This window comes from Mustela erminea, chromosome 11 (assembly GCF_009829155.1).
Source record: "Mustela erminea isolate mMusErm1 chromosome 11, mMusErm1.Pri, whole genome shotgun sequence".
Lineage (NCBI taxonomy): Eukaryota > Metazoa > Chordata > Mammalia > Carnivora > Mustelidae > Mustela > Mustela erminea.
Window position 1 is genome coordinate 67,140,192 of NC_045624.1, and position 14,092 is coordinate 67,154,283.

The following is a 14,092-nucleotide window of genomic DNA, read 5'->3' on the forward strand; positions in this document are numbered from 1 at the left end:
TGGTTTAGACCTGAAAGACTTTTAGTAACAAATTCTGAATTGCATGGCCTTACTTTGAAGTTGCTGATGACGCTCATTTTTCTGTCATTTTCTTAAATGTTTTCTGTGCCAAATTCAGCATTTAAAAAGGACAGAAGGCAGCAACTGAGGGAACCTCATTAAGGGGTGGGGGCTGGGGGCACTTGGGGGTTTCTGAAAAGAACTTTGCATAAAATTTCTCTATTATTTAATCTCTATTTTAGAAAAATAGCAAAGCTAGTTCCCTGTTCACAGAGACACGCAGATATGTGGAAAATCAACCGTTCATCTCAAGATTTTCATCTTATTAGATAGGAGATATGCTTCAAACATTATATCAGGAACAAAATGTTAATGCAGGTGCTCTACAACAACACAGAAAGTTCAGATGGCTAAAGCCTGTGACTTCCTATTTTAATTTTACAAAGTATTTAGTGGCAGTTTGTGCTGGGTGGGGAGCAATTCATACTGCTCTGAGAAATGCATTTAGTTGCTGAAAATGTCTCTGTTTAAACAGTCACAATGTAACCACAGCCAAAATGTCTTTCGTAGGTAATATCCAATTCATGTGATTGGCAATGTCACCAGAGAGAAGGCCAGGGATATGTTTTTAGCTCTTCTTGGGTATTGTTTTATGAATATTTAATTTCTTTTTTTATTGCATGATATAAATATGTTCCTTACTGAATGCTCCTTAGTCTTGTTCCTCTGAGTTTTGCTATTCAGCTCTCATGTGATATTGGAATGCCTCCCCCTCAATAAGTCTAGATCGCTTGAAACCATCCTAGAGAAGCAAAATCCAGTTCTTCCTGATAATCCACATGGAGTCTGAAATCAAAATCTGCACTAACTTTTATTTAGTTATTTTTAAAAAAGATTTTATCTATCCATTGAAAGAGGGAGCAAGAGCAAGCAATCTAGCACATACAAATGGGGTGAGGGACAGAGGGAGAGGGAGAGACAAATCCCAAGCAGACTGCGCTGAGCCTAAAGCCTTATGTGGGGCTGGATCCCACGACCCCGAGATCATGACCTGTGCCAAAATCAGGAGTCTGAGCTACCCAGGTGCCCCTGCATTAAATTTTGGACATCTACATCTACAGTATACATGAACCTGGTCAAATTACATAACATATTTTTAAAGGCCTTCTTTAATTTAAGTCACTGACGATGGTGTCCAAATGGAGAGCGCTATCAGGTCACTTTTAAAAACAGTTTTGTTTACTTTTAGCCACTCTCTGAGAATAATAAAACCAAACAGTAGAGTATCTGTTCTTAATGAGGCCCATTTTGTTTTACATAGCACAGAACTGCCTTCAGTTTAATTCTATTAATGAAAAAAAGGGTGGTATGTGGTGCATAATGGCAAATTCAGAGTTAGTTTGCTATGGATAACAAATCAAAATTGGTTAAATCTAGAAGAGAGTTGGTTTTGTGCTCACTTTGGCAGCACAAATACTAGAAGAGAGTTGGTTTTCATTTTGCTTGTTTTGGGAAAGAAAGAAAAAGCATAATAATACAAACCTGCAGCTCTTTGTTAATATTGATATTATAAAAGTGCTAATTACCTAAGTAGAAATTCGCAATAAATATATATGTGGTTATAATATATTTTGTATAGTTGAAATCTAATTTGAATTGTTTTTCTATCAAATGCCAATTAAGAAACACAGCAAATTAACAGACAGCACCATTTAAAATACAGCCTTGTGGATTTTTAAAAAATATGTTCATACTATTGGAAATGCAAAAGTAAAAATAACTTTTTTACATTATAGTTTATTTCTTTAATTTCTTTGAAGGCATAATTGTTTTTTCATGAACAGCAAAGACACAGGACATAGTAAATTATAGTGCTATGTAAAGACAGATATCCTCATTAACAACTAGCTGCTATAAAAATAAATTATACCATATGACTCAGGGAAGTTGTTAATAATTCTACTTTGTTTACATTATGCTTCGAAAGCAACATAGTTTAATGAGATCAGATACTAAGCTAACAGTATAGCTTGGAGTCAAATGTTTTCAAGCTCTGCCAAAACCGTAGGTAGATTAGATGTGGGTAGTTTTTACTGATAGTGTTTTCAAAAGAGGAAATGAATAAGGCCTTGCTTGGTACAGAAGTTATGCATTCATTACCTACGAAAGAGTATTAAGTACATACAAATTACCGAGGTGCTTAGAAAGGGCACAAACAACATAAGTGGGGAAAGTTCAAGAACCATGGAGGTATTTGTATTTAAGAACTATGCATAATAATAAAATTAATAATAAAAACCTACAAAAATCACATAATAACAAGTGACCAAGTATCCAAAAAATCATATGGTCATGTTGCAAAGCAGGTGAGCAGTGTATGGAATTCCAATTTTCTACAACATAAAATTTCTTCATACTCCCTAAACTCTTTGCATGGATTAGTTAAAATGAAGTGGGCCATACTCAGATTTTCACTTTTCATGATTCCAAAAAACATTAAACTTCTTAACCTTGGAGTTGCCTACTTGATTTTTAAAATAAATGTGATATTCAAGTAGATAACATTTGTTCTCATCCACCCTTTATTAAGGACATGCCAGAGCAATTTCTCATTGTCTTCATGAAAAATGCAAAAGTAAAAGTTACTGTGATTTTAGTTGCCACAAGCCTGGATGTCTCTAACATATAACATTTAACGAGTACAATCACCCTTGTATAGCAGGATATGTAAACAGCAGATTCTTTTAGTCGGTTTGATTTTTAAAATTGACTTGGTATTATTTTTACCCTATCCCCCTTGGCTTTGAAAGGGACCAAAAAAAAAAAAAAAAAAAAAAAAAAAGAAAGAAAGAAAGAAAGAAAGAAAAGAAGGCAGCAATCCCAAACACCCACTTTGCCAAATTAGTTGAGAAGGCAAGATGTATGAAATACAGAAATTACCTGTTTTGCACCAGTAGAACATATCAGCTGTATGCACATAGCTGCCATGTTAAGCATTTGCACTTTTTCTAAGGGAAAGGTACAGCATGTGTCAGTACATTCAGCTTTAGGTAAAAATAAGTATGTTTCAAAATAAATAAGACAAGGGCAATGAGAAAAAAATTCTGTAGAGCTTATTGCTAACTAGTGAGGAGATAATGGTGATGCTATATTGTTCCTACATCTAGAAAGTGACAGAATTTCTAGGGGTGGAAGGCGTGTACATAGTATAATTTAAACCAGATCTAGATCCAGAAAAGCATTGCCTGCCTTGAAGATGACACTGTCAGATGAATATAAGCTGGCAAAATCTGGTGTTATAAGAGGTGTGTGTATATTATTAAGCCATATTATCTCCAAGTTTTTCTATGAAACTAGTTCAAGTTAAAGGAACAAAAGGAAGTGAGTATTATGGTGGCCAATCTAGAAATTCCTATCTTGCTAGTGATTATAAAAGTCTCAGAGAATTAAATTCATAGGCTGTTTCTTCTATGTTATAAAGAACAGGGTCTGTTTATTGCTGCATAACAAATCACCCTGGTAGTTAATAGCTTAAAGCAACAACAATCGTACTATTGTCTCATAGTTTCTGTAGGTCACAAACTTGGAATGGGCTCAGTTAGGTGATCTAGCTTGGGATTTTTTTAGATGGTTATAGTAGCTAATGGTTTGGAGCTGCTGGGAGCAGGCCAGCATCTCTCCTTATCTCTTTCTCTATCTCTCTATCTTTCTATCTGTCATCTTCATACAGTGTCAGGACTCCTCTAAGTTATCCCTCCTGGTGGGCTAGTTTGGGATACCTTACAGTAGGGTGGCCTCAGGCCTGTCTGATCACATATAATGGTGGCTCAGGATTCAGTCTAAGCGTTCCAACAAGACAAGTGGGAGATATAACATCTTCTCCAACCTACACTTGGTAGTCACTCAGATTTACTTTATTGACTATATTTTATTGGTTATAAGGTAAGAGAATAATTAGATTCCACTTCTGAATATGGGAGTGGCAAGGTTTAGAAGATTTTGTGGGATCAGAGATACGGAGATGGCTATCTTTGGAAAATATTGCCACAGTGTCTTTTACTATGAAATGGTTATCTTTGCTAAATTGGTGATATTGTGAGTAAAAATATAGCCTTTGCTAGTAGATGACTGAAGATGAATTATTATGGTAAAAAATAAAAATAAAAGAAATCTACTAGTGTCTAGATATATTATGTGTTTTACATATATACATATCTATATATACATATACATATTATTTATGATACTCCATTCCATGGGAATTCCAGTAGTTTCCCACACCATTTCTAGGTCTCTGTTATCTCTTCAGACTCAGGCCTGCCAGAGGGTCTGGAATTGTATCTTTAGTTGATACAGATTCACTTCTATTACAAAGATCCAGAAATAGTGCGAGTAACAAGGTGAAGGCCATTTGGCTCAGGTAGGTGAGGAATACCTACCAATATTGAATTGACAGGGGAGATGGGCTATTTTATGCTAGTCTGGTAATCTCTCTTGGTGTCAATTTCTCCCTCTATGAAATAGGGAAGAGCTCTCCTGACTTGTCTCACAGAACAATGGTGAAGCTAAATTAAGAAAAATATTTGGGAAACATTTCAAACACATGGGTCTGTCTGGATGCCAACTGGGATATCTGGATTGGCTTGTCCACATGTCTATCGCAGGGCTTTTGTCTTTGGAAGATGAGACCACAGACCTATCACCCAGGCAGTTGCTTTGAATGTTTTTTTTTTTTTCTCTAGTGAGGATTAATTTCCCCTAAGCCACCCACATTCCTCCATGGTCTTCCTCTCCGACAGTGGAATGTACTTGCTTGGTGGTTGGCAGGGTAGCTAAACCCCTCCTAAGAGAAATAAAATACACTGAATTTTATGACTTTGGTCTATTAACAGCAAATTTTAACCAAATGAGAAAAAGGATCACAAAGGTCTGTAAAACCTTCTAGTCAAAAGCTTAACGAAACCTGATATAAACACTTGAGAATCTACAGTACATAGGCACTCCCATACTTGAAAGCAGAAACAAGAATGTGGAAGTGTAAAGTTTTCATCTGCAGGCATCAGCAGCTTACCTTAAAAAGGTAACCCAAAAGGACAAGGATTGTTTCACTACTTGGGGTCAGAGAAAATTCATCCTCTGTAAAAGGGTTTGGTGGTGTCCAGTGAAAGGGCCAGCTCACTGATTTCATAGTACTATGGAAAATTTGAGTTGGAAGCCATCTCTTCAAAATCATTAGTCTTGACAAACTGAAGCTCTTTTGAACATGATCTTTTGAGATAAACATCTCTCCCAAATCTACGGGATACATAAAGTATATTTATTGCAAGGCCTCAGAGGCCAGTTGTGGGTTGTGGTCAGGATGTTGTAAGGATAGGACAGGCATTTCTTCTTGATGTTTAGATGAAGATGACCATTTATCTTTGACACTCTCACCTATCTTCCCATTCTTAATAAAGAATTCTTTTGAAGATACGGGGAAGGTGTCAAACTCCAATTGATCTTTAAAAAGCAGATTAGAAATACAGCAATTAACTGGATAAGGAGATAAGAAATGTTTCTAACAATCAAGTCAAATTATTTACTTGCAAGAGGCTCACCTGTATGGCAAGCACAGCTTGATGCTTTTGTAAAGTCCTCTAACTCTCTTCTAAAAGAAGCCGTATTTAAGCAATCATCCATTTATACCATTTATACCGGCAGATAACTGCACACCAAGCAACACTTTGTACTTCTCTGAGAAAATTTGAAAGAAACAGATTTTCCTAAAATGGGATTTCAGTGATATTTTGGGTTAAACACTGTGCTTCTATTGTTTCTGTACTTTACAGTCTTTACTACCAGTGAGAAAGACAAGCAATGATTCCAGAGACTCATAAGGCAGATCATATAGATGGTATTTCACACTCTTGCATATCCCTAGTAAACATCTATTGGGCTAATTAGTCTTGGAAAGAATTTCAACTCTGTGTACTACATTGTTGAAAGCTAGGCATAAGAACAAGGAAGCCACCCCTTGAATAAATAATATTCCATGGAGTCTAGATGCATCAAGGAGACATAATCTCAGACTGAAAGACTGAGTTGCTCTGGATAGAAAATTGATCTAAAATTTAGGATTTTGAAACTAAAAACCTGTCTGCCTTTACTTAGCGATTGTTTGCTGTGGTTTTTCAATGTGAGCTCTGTATAAACAGATTAACTTTGTTTTCTAAGTGTTTCCAAAGAGCTTGGAAACTAAGAATTAAGTACTGCTTCTCATTCCTCCAAAACTGGCAAACTCTTCCCTAAGCTCAACACCTGTTGTTTGAAAATCTACCACACAGTGGTCTTCATCCTCTATGCCAACAGATGTGAAGATGCCCAGAGGTTTCTCAGATGTTTGAGCTACTGAGTTTCGTGGGGGCACCAGGAAGGGGAGGGGAAATGGTTCTGGAATTCCAAAGGTCACTACTGGATTGAAATAATGAAAATTGCCCACATGTTGAAAAAAATTCAGATGTGATTACTGGAAAATCTGGCAATCAGACCAAGAACTAACTGTGCCTAAAGTTACATTTATACTTTGAAAAAGAGAGAGGGAAAGGGAGAGAGAGAGAGAGAGAGAGAGAGAGAAAGAGAGAAAAGGAAGGTGTGCCAGGGTGAGAGAGAAATAATTACTATGGTCTTTAGCCTTCCAGCTACCACAATCAACAAGTTCAAATATAAAATGGAAGAAATACATACTTCTACCAAAGGGGATCAAGTGTGAATTATCACCTACCCAAGCACTCACTTCTGAAAACAAGTCTAAGAATTTATTTTAAGTGATTGAAGAAAGTTGGAGTTAGAGCAATTATTTTTATAACAAAGGAAGACTATGATACATATTTAAATTATCTTTCAAGGCACTTACTGTGTCTGATAATCATTTCCTTACAAATATTTTGTTCTAAGGACAGCTTTTTTTTCTAAAATCCCCCCTCTTTTCCTTCAAAGATGCTAGAAATCTGTGTGGTGATGGGAACATGATTGCATGTGTAAAAAGATGCACTTTCTGCATAAAATAAACTGAACAAATACATGTCATGAATCTGCTTTGTAATCTTTTTACTCTGGGTTATTTAGTAGGTGGCCTAGAGGCATCACAGTGTAGTACTCACGGGTAGAGCCCATCCGGTTTGGAGGCTCAGTCACAGGGTGGCCCCAGCTAGCTGTCTGATCTTGGGTAAGTTTTCCTGTATTTATTTATTTCTTCACCTAGTAAGCAAATATAAGCATGCGCAAAGTGACAGTCTCTGCATATACCTTGTAGTTACAGTGATTGACATCTCCTCCATTCCCCCCAAGAACTTTTAGGGAATTTCAATACAGTAAGCTCTGTTCCAGAACAGAAGCCTGGTCTGTAGGCTCCTACAAGGGTTCACTAAGTGAGTACCGAGGGCGGGCTGGGATGAGGAGGGAAAGTCAGGGACTACTCATCAGATGTGAAGACGGAGAGACTCAAGTAGGAGTTAGCTAGTGAAGAGCCAGGAGACATTGTGGAAAGAGAGTTTTGGTGAAAGACAACAGTACATGTGAAGACCCCAAGGTACTTGATCTGCAAATACTTTCTGGGTGGCCTTCTAGGTCAATATATGTATGGGTTTGAAGAAGAGAGATGGAAAGTTTTTTCTAGAACTAGAATTTTTGGAGGCAAATTGCAAAGGTGAGAAACTTATGACTAGTTTCTGTTGTAGTTATCGGTTTATTCTCATTTAGCTTTCCTCTTTTTAGTTCAAAACCGTCATGGGAAAGTACACAGGTGAAAGCCTAATAAGGCTTTGTTTAGAGTGACAAGTGGGAACTTCTCAGATTACACCAGCACCCCTGAAGCTGTAAGGATGCACACATAAGCTTCTCCATGTCTGATACATCTTCCAAAATAAACACATATTTAGGAGTGATGCTTCTAAAATTTTAATTTGCATAAAAATCACCTGGGATTTTGTTAGAATACAGATTCTGATTCTGTAGTTCTGGGTGGGCCTGAGATTCTCTAATGCTCCTAGTGATGCTGATCCCTCTGATTTGGGGACCTCACTTTAAATGGCAAGATCTTAAAATACTTAAGGAAGGGCCAATGGACATCAATGTCCTGTAAGTTTCAGTATTTTGAATAATGTACCTTAAAAATATATTCTCTCATTCTCCTTCCCTCTCTGTCTCTGTGTCTGTCTCTATCTGTCTGTCTGTCTCTCTCTCTCTCACACACACAAATATACACACGGGTGAGTATACTTTATGTTCATTCTGCTGATGATACATTAATGTACAACAACTGACCAACTAATAGAGTATGTAATAACTATTCTTATTATTACTACTGTCTACAAATAAGTTAGACATATCTTGTCCACCATCACCCTTTCTAATATTTGTGCACATTTTTTTGGTTATGTTTGAGTGTGACGATGAAATGTCAAAGCAGAACACTTAAATATATGCTGCCTTCAAAATCTAAGAAAGTCCACTTGGTGTTGAGCCTTTCTCTTCATGAGGGGAGGATCAAGGTGTATCAGTATGTTTTTTCTTTAAAAGAAATATCCTGAAATGATCTGTGCAGTGGACTCATAGAAACTACCCTATGGGATAGAACCTTGAACTTCCATAGGTTTATTTCCCTCTCTCTGGGACATATGTCTCACTAAAGCATTTGAGGTGCTTGCTTTTCCCCACTCATAAGATCCATTTAGCATAATGTCATCAGATACTGGGCTGGGGTGGTGTTCTGTGGGATACCAATTCAGTCAAGGCCCCTGCAATAATGATTTAGAGATAGCTATGAATTTAAAGCTATCACCCTTGCCTGTGTTTGTCTAAATATCCCACCCTAACCATCAGAGCCCCACTCCTTCCCAACTAGTCTCCCATCTTAGTGAACGAGACCTGGTAGACTGGTTTATTTAAATGAAATAGCAATTTCCATTCTTATAATCAAGCCTTGGCCTGATTCTCAGCCATGTATGCCCTGTCCCTACATGAGATAAGATAATAAGGCACCATAGAAGCTTTCTGGTTCTCCACCAATGCTTTGGGTTGGAAAATCAAGACTTTATGCTTATCTTCTTCTTTACATACACTTTCCAGAGCAGTCCTAAGTAGTCACTCCACCTCATCATCTTGGTAATCACTACTGTCACTTTAGCAATTAAGTGCCACAGCCACTATCTGCCAGTTCCTTGATCTCTACCTTCACTCAATGCCATCACTGGTGATAATCTGAGTGACCATGATGCTACTGTATGCTATGGATTCCCAATGCTTTCTATCCCTCTGACCTTGACATAACACTCTTCACATAGGACCAACTCAAACTCAGAATCCAATTTTGATGCTCTATTTGACATGCTGCATACCTAGTACCCATTACAGCCTCACTTAAAACCAGCAGCAAGCATGACATACTCCAAAGGTCTAATGATAATTTAAAGCAGGACTAACCCAGTTGTCTTCAGAGATGCCTATCAATATGTGCTGGCTCAAAATAACCTATACTTTTATTAACTATATAGTGTTCTCTTGTGCAAGTTATTTTTATAAATCGTCTAGAATTCACTTTTGTGTATCATATAGATTTTTTTGCCATAGAATAAGCCAGTTTGCTATCAACCTTCCTAAAAATCCATTACATCTCTACTGATTTGTAATGCCACCTTTAACATATATCAAATTCTCATATATGCAGATGTCTGTTTCTAGACTCTGTATTTTAATCCATTGGAATATTTATCTGTTGCTTTTATTATGCTGGCTGTGTAGTGTGCCTGAATATCTGGTAGGTGATTCATCCATGTACATGTCAGATTCAGTTTATTAAGTCCTTCAAATAATCCAGCATGCTTAACTACCAATAGATGATTTTAAACTGTCACCTAGGGAAGGTGAGTCTGGAGTTTTGCTAAACAAGGAGTACAAGTCAAAGATAAGCTGAATTACTCATTTGTCACATGTGATTTTCCTTCTCTACCCTTTTCTACACAGGGTTCTATCTCTCCTCTCAATAAACATTGACTATGGGCTGAATTATTCCCCATCTCCAACAAATTCACATGTTGAATTCCTAATCCTCAGGCCCTCAAAATGTGTTATATATGGAGATAGGATCCTTAAAAAGGTAATTAAGTTAAAATGATATCATTAAGGTGGGGTTTAATCATATTATGGTATCCTTATGAGAAGAGTAATTTTTATTTTTATTTTTAATTTTTTTAAAGATTTTATTTGTTTATTTGACACAGAGAGATCTCAAGTAGCAGAGAGAAAGAGAGAGGAAAGCAGGCTCCCTGCTGAGCAGAGATTCCTATGCAGGGCTTGATCCCAGGACCCTGAGATGACGACCCGAGCTGAAGGTGGTGGCCTAACCCACTGAGCCACCCAGACGCCCCTAATTTTTATTTTTTTAAAAGTTTTTATTTATATATTTGAGAGAGAGATAGGTTGAGCAGGGGGAGGGACAGAGGGAGAGAGAGAAGCAGACTTCCCCACTGAGCACTGAGCCCAACTCAGGGCTGGATCCCCAAACCTTGGGATCATGACCTGAGCCCAAGGCAGAGGCTCAGCCAATTGAGCCAGCAAGGCACCCCAGAAGAGTAACTTTATACACAGAGATGTACAGAAGGAAGACCACATGAAGACACCAGGAGATGTCAGCCTTCTTTGAGCAGAGGAAAGAGACCTCAAAAGAAACCAACGCTGCTGACACCTTCATCTTAGACTTTTAGTCTCAAGAACTGTGAGAAAATAAATTTCTGTTTTTTAATTCAGTTAGTCTATGGTACTTTGTTATGGCAGCCCGAGCAAACTAATGTAATTAGATATTGAAAGAATACTGATTTAAAGGAGTGTAACCAATGTTAGTTAGCCTGGTTCTCTAGCCCTGTCTAAATCTATGGCTCTAGTTTTGGCCTTTTCCCCCTGAGAAACAGACGTGTTCTCAACTGTATTTTTGCCAATCCTCCATATCTATCTGGTACCTGGAGGTCAAATGCTCCAAATCTAGGTCATGATATTTTTCTTTAATTCTGCTAATCTCTGGGGTCCCTGTCTTACACAGGCTATAGAGAAGCCTAGGAGTCACTCTAGACTTCTGCTCCCACCCTTCGATGCATCCTTTTGAATACATCTTAAGAGAGTTAGTTTATCCAGGTTATTTCAAATCTTGGAAGTGTTTCTTTTCCCAGCCCCTTTTCATCCCAATTACCACAGTGCTGGGTTAGGCCTTCATTATTTTTTGATATTGCTCTCCCCAAATCCATTCTCTCCGTATCTCAATGGAGATGTCCCAATTAACCCTTTCATGAGTCCATTATTTAAGTGAAAAAAGTTCTAAATTCCTTAGCAAGGCATTCAAGACCTTTTATAATCTGGACCAATTTACCAGGTACACTTATTACCACATCTTCCTCTTGCCAAGTACCTTTTATTCCTGCCACACCAATCTATTTATACTTCCTCCAATATAAAACATAGTCTCACAGCTTCATGTTTTTGGTCGTGTTAACCTCTGCCTTCAATGCCTTTCACACCCTATTTTATTGTTAAAACTCCACACATTCTTGAGACCCATATAAATTGGCATTTTCTTCAGGAAACTGTCCTTGGTACTCCCAGTTGTGATTGACAGTTTCATGCTTCACACTCCCAGTTGTGCTTTATGAATCCCACTTCTTTCATATTTATCACATTTTATTTTAGTTTGGAATCCTTTTCCTTCTCCAAGAGGTGGTTAGCTCTGTGAAGACAGGGGCAATATTTTGCCCACTTTTCTATACCCACAAAATATATAGTGTAAATCTTTACACATTATAGGTGATCCTCAAACATCTGAATGAATAAAGAGAGTTTGCCAGGTATCAGTCTATAAGAGTTTTGAATTTGGAAACATGTCGCCATTTAATTAATTTTAATCCACTTATTTTGTGGAAAATATGGCTTACTCATTCACAGACCCCAAATATTAAAGGGCTCATTTCTTTTTTGGCTTTAAAGTACCTCTTAGAAAATATTATGAAAAATGAAGTGCAAATTAATCAGAGAAGGGAAAATTAAATTTTTCTTGAAATGTCCTCAGAATTAAAATTCAGAGAAACCATTCAGAGGGCAAAAATGTGATTGCACTTGCCAAAATCTAAGATATTTTTAGTAATATTTTATGGTGACTGCCAATCTTCTTAGGGCTCAGACACAGACTATGGAAGTAGTAGGACCACTTTTTTTCTGAATTTAGAGGAAGAGCTATTTGGAAGTGAAAGTGGCCTTACAATTTGAGAGACTATTTAGCAAAGCATATAGCATTTGAGAAGTGGCTAGCACTAAACAGACTGAAACCTTTCATTATCTTTACCCTTTTCTACAATTATTTTTGAAAGCAAGTCTCATATAAGTACCATTTACTGCTTGGATAAGATACTGTGGAGTCATGGTCTAACCCATTAAACACTCTCAAGTTGTGGGATCCTTATGCATTAGATTTTGTTGTTGTATTTTTATGTTTTGCTTTCATTTCTGACCCTACCTCATATTAGAGTCCAATTAGGGTTGGAGAAAACAGGGGCTGGTTTAATTTAATTATCTTTTATATTAAATTTTATAGTAATATATTAGTTCTATATTAAAATTAGCTTTTATATTAAAAAATATTTGTTTTTTAAAGGACTCCCAGTGATGCCTGTACAGCCCTGGATCTTCAGAGACCAAGATTTGAAGAATGCTGACTTAATAACTTAATTCAATTTTAGGGAGGAAACATAATATTTATTTTGCTCTGACAGCATGAGGTTTGAATATCTCTACTCCTGAGTAGAGGCAACTCTTCTCTATGTTTCTTGAATCTCAACAAGGAGAATCTCTTCTGGTGGTGCTTAAATGAAGTCCAACCAGGAAATTTCATAGAAGAAGGCAAAATATTTGACACACTCTACTTACTCAGGTATAATGCTCTCTGAAGATGTGGATTCCATTTCTTCATCTGAGTTTACATAAACTGTAGAATGAATAAGGAAAATCTTGATGAGAGAAAATTCAAATAATGCTATAATCTCAGAGGATCCTTATAACAGCCCTGTAGGGTAGATATTATTGGGTAAAACCATGTGAAACTGCCATTTGTCTAAATTAAAAATAGTTGCCACCTGCAATTTCACATGATTTAAACTTTATTATTAATATCTCCATTTCACAGATGAAAAAAGCCTGATGTATAGAGGACAAGTTATGTACTGAAAATTACAGAGCTGTTAAGTTGCAAAGCCAGACCCAAGACCTAGAAACCTAAGTATGTCTGCCTCCAGAGCCTTGTTCTTTTCTTCCAGGCTGTACTGCCAGGTCAGGAATGCAATTAGATTAAGAGAGAAAGGTGCATACCTCACCCTCTGGCCCCACTTACTGACACAGCAGAGAGATGGGTAGCATTTCTTGGTTGTAGTTATATTTATGAGTCATAAAGACAGATCCATACTTGTGCAAGTATATACATTCTAGTCACCTCCCCTATGAGCTTTAAACAATGGTGTTACAGCTCTTGATCCATGGGGATGAAATTGCTTAAGATATGGACCGCGATGGTTTTGAAATATGTAATGTTTTAAGTCACCAAGGCAGTGACTGGCTGAAAGGCTCTCATACTGGTCTGGTGTTGCCTCATATGTTTTTCCTTTTTTGTTACAAACTGCTTAAGCACAGCTACCCTTTTTCCTTTGAGACTCCTCGGTCAGCCTAAATAAATGATTACTGACCTTTAGGACAATGGTATCAGGCTGGAAATGGTGGTGGCCCAACTATAGACAAAAATATTGCTGCCCAGGTAGAGCAATTCAATGAAAAAGTTTTATGCACATACTCTTGCTTTGAGTAAGGTCCACTATATATTTCATTTCACTAGTTTTGCTTTCCTTTTTGGAGGGTTGCTTTTAATTCCTTTCTCTTTTAGTTTGGCAGCTTTGTAGCTACATTCAATCCTCTCCACTCTTGCCCCAGGCCTACCAGACTAAGGGCAATTGACTTATGCATCAAAAGTCTGATAGTATATAGAAGGTCATTCATTGAGAACTAAGGGGCTTGTTTAAATAGTGGTGGT

The 14,092-nt window shown here is 37.2% G+C and overlaps 1 long non-coding RNA gene across 1 annotated transcript; it reads left to right on the forward strand.

Annotated features, from left to right (window-relative positions):
- Positions 1 to 7,385: 7,385 nt before the first annotated feature.
- On the forward strand, positions 7,386 to 13,134 carry LOC116568987. The gene is made up of 3 exons (XR_004276811.1): positions 7,386 to 7,567; positions 10,624 to 10,750; positions 12,671 to 13,134. It is a non-coding gene; the product is annotated as an uncharacterized LOC116568987 (long non-coding RNA).
- The last annotated feature ends 958 nt before the right edge of the window (positions 13,135 to 14,092 follow it).